This window comes from Stegostoma tigrinum, chromosome 14 (assembly GCF_030684315.1).
Source record: "Stegostoma tigrinum isolate sSteTig4 chromosome 14, sSteTig4.hap1, whole genome shotgun sequence".
Classification (NCBI taxonomy): domain Eukaryota; kingdom Metazoa; phylum Chordata; class Chondrichthyes; order Orectolobiformes; family Stegostomatidae; genus Stegostoma; species Stegostoma tigrinum.
This window is the reverse complement of record NC_081367.1, coordinates 62,027,844-62,041,388: the sequence shown is the minus strand read 5'-3', so window position 1 is coordinate 62,041,388 and position 13,545 is coordinate 62,027,844.

Genomic DNA, 13,545 nt, shown 5'->3' with positions numbered 1-13,545 from the left:
AAGAAAGGAAATAGGGAAATCCCCGGCAATTATAGACCAGTAAGTCTCACGTCTGTCGTCTGCAAGGTGTTAGAAAGGATTCTGAGGGATAAGATTTATGACCATCTGGAAGAGCATGGCTTGATCAAATACAGTCAACACGGCTTTGTGAGGGGTAGGTCATGCCTTACAAACCTTATCGAGTTTTTTGAGGATGTGACTAGAAAAGTTGATGAGGGTCGAGCTGTGGATGTGGTGTATATGGACTTCAGTAAGGCATTTGATAAGGTTCCCCATGGTAGGCTCATTCAGAAGGTCAGGAGGAATGGGATACAGGGGAACTTAGCTGCTTGGATACAGAATTGGCTGGCCAACAGAAGACAGCGAGTAGTAGTAGAAGGAAAATATTCTGCCTGGAAGTCAGTGGTGAGTGGAGTTCCACAGGGCTCTGTCCTTGGGCCTCTACTGTTTGTAATTTTTATTAATGACTTGGACGAGGGAATTGAAGGATGGGTCAGCAAGTTTGCAGACGACACAAAGGTCGCAGGTGTTGTTGACAGTGTAGAGGGCTGTTGTAGGCTGCAGCGGGACATTGACAGGATGCAGAGATGGGCTGAGAGGTGGCAGATGGAGTTCAACCTGGATAAATGCGAGGTGATGCATTTTGGAAGGTCGAATTTGAAAGCTGAGTACAGGATTAAGGATAGGATTCTTGGCAGCGTGGAGGAACAGAGGAATCTTGGTGTGCAGATACATAGATCCCTTAAAATGGCCACCCAAGTGGACAGGGTTGTTAAGAAAGCATATGGTGTTTTGGCTTTCATTAACAGGGGGATTGAGTTTAAGAGTCGTGAGATCTTGTTGCAGCTCTATAAAACTTTGGTTAGACCGCACTTGGAATACTGCGTCCAGTTCTGGGCGCCCTATTATAGGAAAGATGTGGATACTTTGGAGAGGGTTCAGAGGAGGTTTACCAGGATGCTGCCTGGACTGGAGGGCTTATCTTATGAAGAGAGGTTGACTGAGCTCGGTCTCTTTTCATTGGAGAAAAGGAGGAGGAGAGGGGACCTAATTGAGGTATACAAGATAATGAGAGGCATAGATAGAGTTGATAGCCAGAGACTATTTCCCAGGGCAGAAATGGCTAGCACGAGGGGTCATAGTTTTAAGCTGGTTGGTGGAAAGTATAGAGGGGATGTCAGAGGCTGGTTCTTTACGCAGAGAGTTGTGAGAGCATGGAATGCGTTGCCAGCAGCAGTTGTGGAAGCAAGGTCATTGGGGTCATTTAAGAGACTGCTGGACATGTATATGGTCACAGAAATTTGAGGGTGCATACATGAGGATCAATGGTCGGCACAACATTGTGGGCTGAAGGGCCTGTTCTGTGCTGTACTGTTCTATGTTCTATGTTCTATGTTCTAACTCTTTTCAAAAGGTAGGTCAGATTAGCTCCGTGTTGGGGAATATAAAACACAATTTCAACATAACAGTTCCCTTAATCATTGTCACAAGTACCCAATTCCCTATCAGATAAGGTCAAATTTCTGAGTTGACACAGGGATTCTTCTTCTCCAACCCATTTTATCATTGTTTTTTAATCTGACAGCCAATCTGCGACTTGGTGAGCATGCAGCCGTAATAAATTAGTCCCGATCATTGTCAACATCTAATTAAATGTATTTGGCTCACACCTCAGCTTTATGGGCCTGTTCAGAAGTATTGGCCATAAATCAATGATTAAATTTGTTATATTCTGTCAAGGGATTATCAATTTAACAGTCTCCAGTGTCACTTATGACACATCCTGGCCATTCTGGTCTAAGTAACCTTTGCCTGTAAAAACCTACATTTTCTGCTGAAGGGATCATGTCTGAATTTCTATATCCAAGGTGTTGACAGTTGCCACTATCAGGCATATTCTCCCCCTGCCATCTCCAGTAGTCCTCTTTTCTTTCTATTCTTCTTGGAATTGAGCTCAGTCCTGCTCAAATGTTCATCCACGAGGTGGGCAAATAATTGTTTTGTGGCGGACAGTTACCATTCTGGAACAGTCATTCTAGTTAAATTAATTACTTCCCAGACATACTGATATCCTGGAGCCAAAGGGAGAGATTCTCCTGTCTCCCCTAGCACCAGACCCACACGAAGAACAAAGAAAATTACAGCACAGGAACGGGCCCTTTGGCCCTCCAAGCCTGTGCTGATCCAGATCCTCTATCTAAACCAGTCACCTATTTTCCAAGGATCTGCATCCCTCTGCTCCCCACACATTCAAGCATCTCTCTAGATATATCTAAATGATGTCAATTTGCCTGCCTCTAACACCTCAGCTGGCAACGCGCTCCAGGCACCCACCACCATCTGTGTAAAGAACATTCCACGCATATCTCCCTTAAAATTTCCCCCCTCACCTTGAAATAATAACCCATTGTAACTGAGTACTCCACTCTGGGGAGAAAAAAGCTTCTTACTATCTACCCTGTCGATGCCTCTCATGATTTCGTAGGCTTTAATCAGGTCCTCCTTCAACCTTCTTCCTTCTAATGTAAATGACCCTAATCTACTCAGCCTCTCTCCATAGCTAGCGCCCTCCATACCAGGTAACATCCTGGTGAACCTCCTCTGTACCCTTTCCAAAACATTTACATTCCTTTGGTAATGTAACGACCAGAACAGTATGCAGTTTTCCAAGTGTGGTCGAACCAAAGTCCTATACAACTGTAACATGACCTGCCAACTCTCCTACTCAATACCCCTTCTGATGAATGAAAGCATGACATAAGCCCTCTTGACCAGTCTATCGACCTGCATAGCCACCTTCAGGTTACAATGGACCAGAACACCCAGATCTCTCTGTCCATCAATTTTCCTCAGGACTTTTCCATTTACTGTATAGTTCACTCTTGAATTGGATCTTACAAATTGCATCACCTCGCATTTGCCCGGATTGAACTCCATCTGCCATTTCTCTGCCCATCTCTCCAATCTATCTATATTCAGCTGCATTTTCTGACAGTCCCGTTCACTGTCTGCTACTCCACCAACCTTAGTGTCATCTGTAATCTTGTTAATCAGACATTTTATTCCTTCCTCCAGATCATTTATACATATCACAAACAACAGTGGTCCCAACACAGATCCCTGTGGAACACCACTGGTCACAGTCCTCCACTTTGAGGAACTCCCTTCCACTACAACTTTCTGCCTCCTGTTGCCCAGCCAGCTCTCTATCCATCTTGCTTGTGCACCCTTGATTGCGTGTGACTTCACTTTCTCCATCAGCCTACCATGGGGAACCTTAACAAACATCTTACTGAAGTCCATGTATGTGACATCCGCAGCCCTTCCCTCATCTGTCATCCACACCTTCTATTCTGTGCTAATCCTCGCCACACCGAGGTTCTGGTGTGGTTTTAATTACTGGATGACGTGGGGTAATGAGCTTCTTATGTGTCCTGAAAATTATAAGGGCCCTGGCTCCCAACAAATGCCCCTGTCTACGTTTCTCAAAGCCCATTTTTCTCTATCCCCATCCTGGATGATGTCATTCCCTATGCAACTGATGTTTATCCACACAATTTTCTTGAATTGCCTTGTCTAGCTGCCCTAGTTAATATGTCTTTTGTATGAGTCTCTAACCCTGTCTGTATTCACATCATTGCTCTCCAAGTGAGCCATAATTTTACTTCCAGCATTATTCGCCAATGGTTGCTGAATAAATTCACTGATAAATTGGTGAGTAATTTGTCCTTCTGGTATTACCACCAGTGTCACCTCCTGAAACCTGTTGCATGAGAATTGAGTCCCTGTTTCTTCTGGTTTACCCAATATCTCTCCTGTGCATGCCAACCCATCCTATCCTGTATAATAATGATTTGTGCCCTCTCAGCTTCATTTATTAGTTCGTATTATCTTGCGCTGCAGAGCAGAGTCATTCTTCATCCTGGCATATTCTTACAGCATTGATGCTGCTCGAGACGCATTCACTTGTCATGATGACTCTGGTGCCAGTGCAACACGCAATTTCAAGTTAAACAGCGATAAAATGTATTATTCCCCTTATCCTAGGTTAGATCTGTAACATACATGTGTAATTTATGCTCTTCTTTACAGTTTCTTTCTGATCACTATTGAAAGCCTTAGATGTCCATTCTCTGAGCCAGATTGTCTGACCCCTGTTTCCAATGTTTTTTTCTCGATTCTAACCCTCTGTTTTGTCTGACCCAATTTCTTCTTCTCCACCTTTCCTTTCATCATTTTCCTTGGCTATCCTTTATACATGAATGGACAATATCTGGTCACATTCCAGTTACCTGTTCAGATATCTGTAACTGGTATAAATCGGGAACAAAAATTTAACGTTCTGGAAAAGCTCACTATGTCTGGAAGCATTTGTAAAGAAAATAAAAATCAAAGATTATATGTTTCGAGTCTGGTGCCCCTTCCTCACAACTCCATAGCAGCTGATTTTGTTTGAGAAAATAGAACATGGAACTTTGAACTGTACAACATCATGGGCCGAAGGCACAATGTTGTGCTGATGTATTATCCTACTCGAAGATCAATCTACCCTGCATAGTTTACATTTTACTATTGTCCATGAGTCAATCCAATAGTAGCTTAAATGACCAAAAAGTATGTGACTCCACTCACACCACTGGCAGCGTATTTCATGCCCCCACCACTCTCTGTGTAAAGAACCTACCTCTGAATCTCCCCTATATCTATCTTGAATCACCTTAAAATTAGCCACCTAGTCATAGCCATTCCTGCCCTAAGAAAATATCACCCACTGCCCACTCTATCTATGCCTCTCATCATCTTGCACATCTCCATTAAGTCACCTCTCATCCGACTTCACTCCAATGAGAAAAGCCCAAACTCTCTCAAACTTTCTTTTTAAGTCTTGCCCTCCAGTCCAGGCAGCATCATGGGAAATCTCCTCTGCAACCTCTCTAAAGTTTCCATATCCTTTCTCTCATGGGGCAACCAGAACTGAGCACAAATTTCCAAGTGTGATCTAACCAGGGTTTCACAGTGCTCCAGAATAACCTTGCAGCTCTCAAACTCAATTCCCCTGCTAATGAAAGAACAACACACCATACACCTTCTTGACTACCCTGTTAACTTGGGTGGCAACTTTGAAGGATCTCTGAATGTAGACCCCAAGATCCATCTGCTCCTCCACACTGCTGAGAATCCTGCCATTAACCCTGCATTCATATTCCACCATCCAAAATGAATCATTGCACGCTTTACCCAGCTGAATACCCATCTGCCACTTCCTTTTCCAGCTCAACATCCTGCCAATCCCATGTTGCAACCTATAACAGCTGTCCACATCATCCACAACCCCACCAACCTTTGTGGCAATGGCAAACTTATGAACGCACCCTTCCACTTCCTCATCCAAGTCATTTATGAAGATCACAAAGAGCAGAGGTCCCAGAACAGATCCCTGAAGAGCACCACTGATCACTGAACTCCAGGTTGAATGCTCCCCAGCTGCAACCACCCTCTGTTGTCTATTGGATGACCAATTCTGTGTCTAGACAGCCAGGTTTCCCTGTACCCCATGCCTCCTTACTTTCTGAAAGACCCTACCATGGGCAACCTTGTTAAATGGCTTGCTAAAATCCATATGAATCACATCCACTTGTCTGCCTTCTTTTGTGTGTTTTGTCACATCCTCAAATAATTTGATAAGGCTTGTGAGGCATGACCTGCCCCTCACAAAGCCATGCTGACTATTTGTAATCAAACTGTGCTTCTCCAAAGAATCATAAACACTATCTCTCTGAATCCTCTCCAGTAGCTTGCCCACCCCAGACGTAAGGCTGGCTGCTCTGTAATTTCCAGGATTATCCCTGTTCCTCTTCATGAACAAAGGAATAACATCTATCCCATCTGGTCCAGGGGACTTATATATCCTCATGATATTGCAAATTTTTAACAGATCTCCCTTCTGAACATCAACCTGTTTAGAATTTATCAGCCTGTTTCACACTGTCCTGACAAACTACAAAGTCACTCTCACTGTTGTTTGCTGAAGCAAAGTATTGATTAAGGATCTCCCCTACCTCCTCTGATTCCATTCAAAAGTTCCCTCCACTATCCCTGATTGGCCCTACCCTTACTCAAGCCATCCTCTTGTACTGACCTAAGTATAGAATTCCTGTGGTTTTCCTTAATCCTACCTGCCAAGACTTTTTCATCCCCCTTTCTAGCTCTCCAAAGTCCATTCTTCAGATCTTTCCTGGTTACCTTGTAACCGACTAGAACCCTGTCCTGTCCTTGCTTCCTCAAACTTAAGTAAACTTCCATCTTCCTCTTGACTATTCTACATCCATGGACACACTCAGATAGTTAAAGCTAATAACTGAATTAAGCTTCCATCTTCATTTTGCCCTAAAACTTTGTTTTCTGACTTCAGTCACACTCATCAGTGAACCTTTAGTTTTGTCTTGTATGCTCTTCATGCAGTGTTTGGAATTAGTTTTGTTTTTACATGTCTTGTGTATCGAGTAAAACTATTGTCATGATGATGGCATCCAAAGCAATGATTCCTAGCAATAATATGATGGAAAGTTCTGGAACAAAACAACTATGGCTGATGGTTTGCATCATTAAGCTGGCGTAATGTGCAATACATACTACCTGGTTAATTGTACTTGCACCATATTCTTTCAAAAATTACTAGTCACCTGAATTAGATAATCATTTTGAATGCAACGTTGGATCTTCATTCACAGTTGCGAACTCAGCGATATTGGTTTTCTGTCCTGCATGTTTTCCGGTAGGTTTTCTCCCACAACAACATCTATATGGCATCCTGATGAAGGATCCTGAATGGAAATGCAGCTCTCTTGTTCCTCTAACACTGTCTGACCTGCTGTGTTCCATCAGCTCTGCACTGTTGACTTCTGACTGCAGCACCTGCAGTTCTTGCCATTTCTTACATTCCAGATAACTTCAATGAAGCAAAACGCATAATATTTAGTTAATGTTTAGATCTGATGAAGGGTCTAGGCTTGAAACATCAGCTTTTGTGCTCCTGAGATGCTGCTTGGCCTGCTGTGTTCATCCAGCTTCACACTTTATTATTTCGGATTCTCCAGTGTCTGCAGTTCCCATTATCTCTAATGTTTAGCATGCTTATCTTTTGCGTAGCTTGGATAACTTTCAATCCAGTTTACATATGTTCACAAGGGAAATATGCAGTAGGGACTGAAGTATTTGTTATTTTGGCCTCCATTTTTTGTCTGTTTATTTGCAATTTTTGTACCAAATGTTATATTATTCTTCTGAAGAAAGAAAACAACACAAATAGCAAAACAGTGAGCTCAGTGTTTTTCAAAATCAGCCTTAAAATCCTTCATAAGTGAGGCCCAGATATTTTAGTAGGTATTTATATTGTCACAAAGATAGTGATTGGGAATTCCATGTGACCAACCATAAAGCCAAATGATTTACCGGCATCCAATTTACAAAATCAAGCAAAGCCAAAAAAAACAGCAGGAATTGCAGTTTTGAAGATGGTTTGATAAGTTTGACCACTTTATACATCTTTGCCGATTTCCATTTAATCAGAATTGAAGATTGTGTCTTATTTAAAAATGGACCAAAGTCACTTTGGGTTTCCTCACCATGACTGGAATTTCTATAGTGTGTGAAGTTTCGATTCAAACTTGTTTTATCTATTAATAAAATGTCGGTACTGAAACTTGACCTATTCAAGTGTCCAAAATGGATTGCTCACATCAAATTCACAGAACACATTAATATAAATGTGATCTCTGTGCTATGTTGAAATTTAGGAGGTCACTGTTGGAAGGGTGGTGGTGGGAAGAGGAAAAGCTTTGGAATCATTGAGATCACAACTCTGGAGAAAATATGGAAGAGTGAATATTTGGTTTGATTCAGAATTATTCTATGAAAAATTTGCTTCTCCCATTCTCAGTGGAGACACGTTTGTATCACGTACTCACTGACATCAGGCATTTTACCCTCATTTAATTAATATGAACCACATGTTTTACCTGAATATGTGTGAGCATTTCCCTCACTGAGCCGCTGTAATTCACTGCTGTGCTGTAACTTGGGCATATCCACCAAGTCATTTCTAAAATGGTTATTCTTTATGTAGACTGTCACGAATTGCATGTACAGTCTTCTACCTTGATAGAAACCAAGTGAGGCTTAAAACTGGTGGTTGTTACACATTTATCCATTATTTGTGCACAACAGCTGCAATATGTCCATGAATGTGAATCCTATTCTATCAGAAAAATGTCTTGGTGTTTATCATGGGCAAAGGTAAATAAACAAGATGATTAAATATTTGATTAGGAATTAAATCCTTAAAGGTGAATATAGGTGCTTAATTTGGAAATCTTACTCGATTCCTTTGAGCTGAAATATGAATGTGGGAGAAGTCACCAAACATGGATGGGGTGACATCTCACCACTTTGGGTCTGGTGAATTGTCCAGCAGGAGAGCTCAACAGTGCCTAGAGGATTACCAATGCTGGGATGGAGGAATGTTCCCTTGGGAACTGGGGTCTGTGATGGCAATGTTACTTTGGAAGGTGTTCCTGCACTTTATGATCCATCAGCACGGAAATACATTTACCTATTCCACATAGCAGTCCTTGCTTCTGGTTAGCTGTTAGTCTTCTAGGCAGCAGAGGAAAGCCTGTCATCAATGTCTGCATTTGGTAGACAGATAAATTGTAGCAACTGAACTTCAGTGGAATATTTGAATTTCAGTTCACCTTCAGGGCAGTTTGATTATCAGATGTTTTCAACACCCAAATATGTTTCACTAATGGATTAGATGCCTTTAAGAACATAGTAATCATGCTGCAACAGGGGAACTGGTGGTGTGGTGCCTGTGAATTTACAAGATATCCTTAAATAAGATGATTGATAAATGATTACTGCACAAGATATGGGCTCATTGTGGTTGGAGTGATATATTAACATGAATATAAGATTGCCCAATTAACAGGAGCCATGACAGACAGATCATCTCCAGTTTAGAAAATTGTATTGAAGAGGATGCAGCAGTGTTGTTCCTCTGACAATTTATGATATGTATCATTAGTTAGTTTGAAGGGACACAGTGTTGCTGGCAAATTCAATGACAGGAAGGCTATGCCACAGCAAATGTTTTCATATTGAATATCAATAGCATTAACATTGAATTTCATGTGGATCTTGACAGCAACACTCATGAAATTGAATTTTATGAATTGATTTATGAATCCTATATTTTGTTGAGCAGTGGAGACGAATGTGATGGTACTCTTGTGAAACGGATATGCAACTAATTGCTTCTTGACAATTTCTAGCAGCTAGTTTCATTTTTATGGCTCTGCTTCCTACTATTGGATCCAAAAAAATTTAACGTATCTTTGTGCTCTGTCTGGACTCAACACAAGTACTCATTGCTACCTTAGTCAGAACAAGGTCAGCAATTTGAATACTCGAAATGAGTTGAGTCCCACCCATTTAGGGAGACAACTTTTACTATACTTGGCACAAAGTTGGTGGAAGCAAAATATATTATCAATCTTTCCTCAGAGCACTGATCTCAATCCAACATTCTTCAGCAGTACTCACAATGAAATTTCTTCCACAGATGATCAGAAGTGGAATGATGGCACAGTGTTCAGCCCCATTTTCAACTACTTGGATATTGAAGCAGTTAATACTCAAGCGCAGAAATGCCATGGATAGATTTCTCACTTGTGATTGTTAAGTGGCAATTAACAAGTAAATTACACAAGTATCAAACAATGACCATTTTCAACAAAACGGTACTCAATCATCATCCCTTACCTTTAATTTATTGTTACTGTTACTAAATTCTCCACTTTCAACATCCTACCTGCGACCTTTGGCCTGGAGAAGCCATAGAAACTTTACACTTGCAGAGGTTGGATGTTCTCAGCGGAAGAACTCATATTCTGGTTTCTCTAAATCTTTTCACCAGTTGTGGGACACAATTCAGGAGGCTGATGATCTATGCTTACTTTGCTGTGCAGTACAACTTCCAACAGCACCTCAACAACACCTAGGAAACCGCTGACTTGATTAAAACATGAATCTCATTAAACCTGAACTTCAATGTCAAATTGTGCATAATGGCAGCAGTGTGTAGCATCTAACAGATAGTTTGCATCGGCTTTTAAAGGTGCCTCCTCCAAAATCCAGGACGCCTGCCATCTAGAAGAATAATGACATCAGGTGCTTATGAATTTCCAAAGTTTTAAGCTCCCCTCCAATCTTCATACCACCTGAACAGAGAATAGTTATCACAAACACAGAGGCCATTAAGCCTGCACCAGCCTGTTACAGGACTTTTCTACTCCTTCGCTCTTTCCACCTGACTACACACACATTAATCTTCAGGTGCTTATCTAATCTGGTTGCAAACCACACGTGTATATGCCAAAATGACGATATTAGCTCAAGCATTCCAGATTCTACCCATTCACTGCATGAAACAAATACTTTCCTGCTGCACCTTTCAGTATTTTGGAAACACATTGTTGTTCCTTTATTGTTGATATCTCACAAACTTTGCAGTTTATCTCACAGTACAGGACATCTTTGACTACAATATGATGAACACAGTACTTTAAGAGATTGATGCACTACCCACTTCTCAAGTATTTTTTAAGATGTCAAGCCAACAATGGCATTGCCAATGATCCCCACGTAGCATAAACTAATGAAATATATATCCAAATACTGCACCAATTATATTATTGCATTTCAAATTAATCTTAGAGTAATACATTGTGCAAGAAGGATATTTGGATGAAATTTTTAAACAATTTCTGTGCTTCTTTCTGATAACCATGAAATTTTACTTCACTTCAGGTACTTAATCAATTCTACTGTGTATTTCTTTGTTTGAACTGCTTCAACTACCACTTCAGGCATTGCTTTCCAGATCATATAATCCTGTTCTTCGAGTTGTTTTAATGGCTGTTGTGGGCTACGTCCTCTAAAATTGAATCTTCTGTCACTGGAAATAGTTTCTCCTAATGTATGTAGTCATATCTCTTTATTTTGATTTCCTTCCATAAATCTGACTTAGCCTTTCTGCTGAAGAGAGGAATCTCCATATTCAGCCTTGCCTCCACATTGTTTAGTCTAACATTCTTCTTGAAGCAAATTTCCTCTATATCCATATTAAGGCTGGAAGATTCGTTGAATGTGTAATTTTTTTTCTCGTTAGCTCCACATTTTAAAAAAAATACAACGTTGTGCAAGTCAACTTTCTCTTTGAAATATAATGTTTAGAGCACACTCAGAGACAGAGGTGCTTTGTGGAAAACTTTAATTCTGCTCATGAATGTGGTAGGGTTCAAAAGGTAATGTGGGATAGTTCAGAAGTTACTGAAAACCCGTTTTTAGCAGAAAGACATGAAGGGAAGTTCAGCCAATGTGACAAAGGGAGAGTTGTACATTCCACTTATACCAGTGAAGTAATTAAATGCAATGTCAGGAAGGTCACTGGATGACACATATTGGAGACTGAGAGAGAAGCCAGAAACAGTTGGAATAGAACTGGCGGCTTAATGTTCCAGCGTGCAGATGTTAGAGGAAGGATGGAATCATGGTGGATGGGGGGGGGGGGGTGCTGCATTGTTCAAGACAGGGCGGGAGTGTTTTTTTTTGAGTGGGATAACAATATGGCTGTATTTAGGGAGGATATTCCCAGGAAAGTGTCCAGGGTAGTTATATGTGTGGAACTGAGTAATAAGAAAGTGTTAATCAACTTACTGGGATCCACTAGCCATTAGTTAGATGGAAATTGAGAAACAACTTGGTAAGGAGACCTCAGTTACCAGTAAGAATAATCGGGTAGTTACGTTAGGGGATTTTAAATTTCCATAGACAGAAGTTATCATGATGTTAAGCTCGTGGATGGTGATGACTTTGTTCAGTGTGTACAAGAAAACTTTCTAAATCAATATATGTGTGTACCTACTAAAGAATGTGCTAAACTTGGCCTGATCTTGGGAAATAAGGTCAGGCATGTGACTGCAGTGTCAGGAGGGGAGAACTTTGGGACCAGTGGCCATAATTCTATTAGTTTTAAAATAATGTTGGAAAAGATTTGACCAGATATAAAAGTATAAGTTCTTAATTGGAAGAAGGCCTATTTTGACAGTGTTAGACAAGAACTTTCAAAAGTTAATTGCGGGCGGATGTTTGAAGATAAAGGGATGGCTGGAAAATGGGAAGCATTCAAAAATGAGGTAATGATAGTTCTGAGGCACTATGTTCTTGCTAGAGTAAAAAGCAAACTTGGTGGTTGCAGGGAACGCTGGGTGATTAGAAAAAGTGAGGTTTTAATCAAGGAGAAGAAGGAAGCATATGTCAGGTATTGGCAGCAAAGATAGAGTGAACCCTCAGAAGGCTATAAATGCAGGAGGAGTATACTTAAGTAGGAAATCAGGAGGATAAAATGGGACGTGAAGATAGTTTTGGCAAATAGAGTTAAGGAGAATCCAAGGGTTTTATAACTGCATAAAGGACAAATCGGGAACTACAGAGAGAAAAAGGCCTCTTAAAGATCAGCAAAACCACCTTTGGATGGAACCGCAGGAGATGGCAGAAATGCTAAATGATGCTTTGCATCAATGTTTACTGTGGAGAAGGATATGGAAGATAAAGAACATGGGGAAATAAATAGCGCCATCTTTAAACGTGTCGATTTAACAGAGGAAGCAGTGTTAGATGTGTTAAAATGTATAAAGGTGGATTAACATGCATGACCTGATTAAGTGTTCTCTAGAGCTCTGTGGGAAGCTGGGGAAATAATTGCTGCACTTCTTGTTGACATATTTGTATCATCGATAGCCACAGTTAACGTGCTGGAACACTGCAGGCTAACTTGTGTGGTGTGATTGTTAAAGAAAGGTGGTAAGGTAAAGTCAATGAACTTTCGACCAAGGAGCCTGGGGTTGGAGGTGGACGAATTCTTGGAGGAAATCCTGATAGATAGGATTTACATGTGTTTGGAAAGGCAAAGACAGACTAATGATAGTCAGCATGGCTTTCTGCATGGGGAATCGTGTCCCACTAACTTGATTGAGTTCTTTTTTTGAATAAATAACAAAGAGGATTGGTGAGGTCAGGGTGATGGACATGATCTATATAGACTTCAATAAGACATTCAACAAGGTTCCTCAGCATTGCCTAGTTAACAAGGTGAGATCACTGAGACAGAGGGTAGTAGTAGAAGGTTGCTTTTCAGACCAGAGAACTGTGACCAGTGTGTGCCGCAAGGATCAGTGTTTTTGTCATTTTTTTTGTCATTTATATAAATGACTTAGAATGTGAACACAGGCATAGTTAGTGAGTTTGCAGAAGAAACCAAAATTTGAGGTGTAGTAGACAGCAAAGAAGTTTACCTCAGAGGATGGTGGGATCTTGATCAGATGAGCCAAAGGGCTGAGCAATGGCAGATGGAGTTTAATTCGTATAAATGTAAAGTGTTGTATTTTGGAAAGGCAAATCAGGGCGAGACTTATACAATTAATG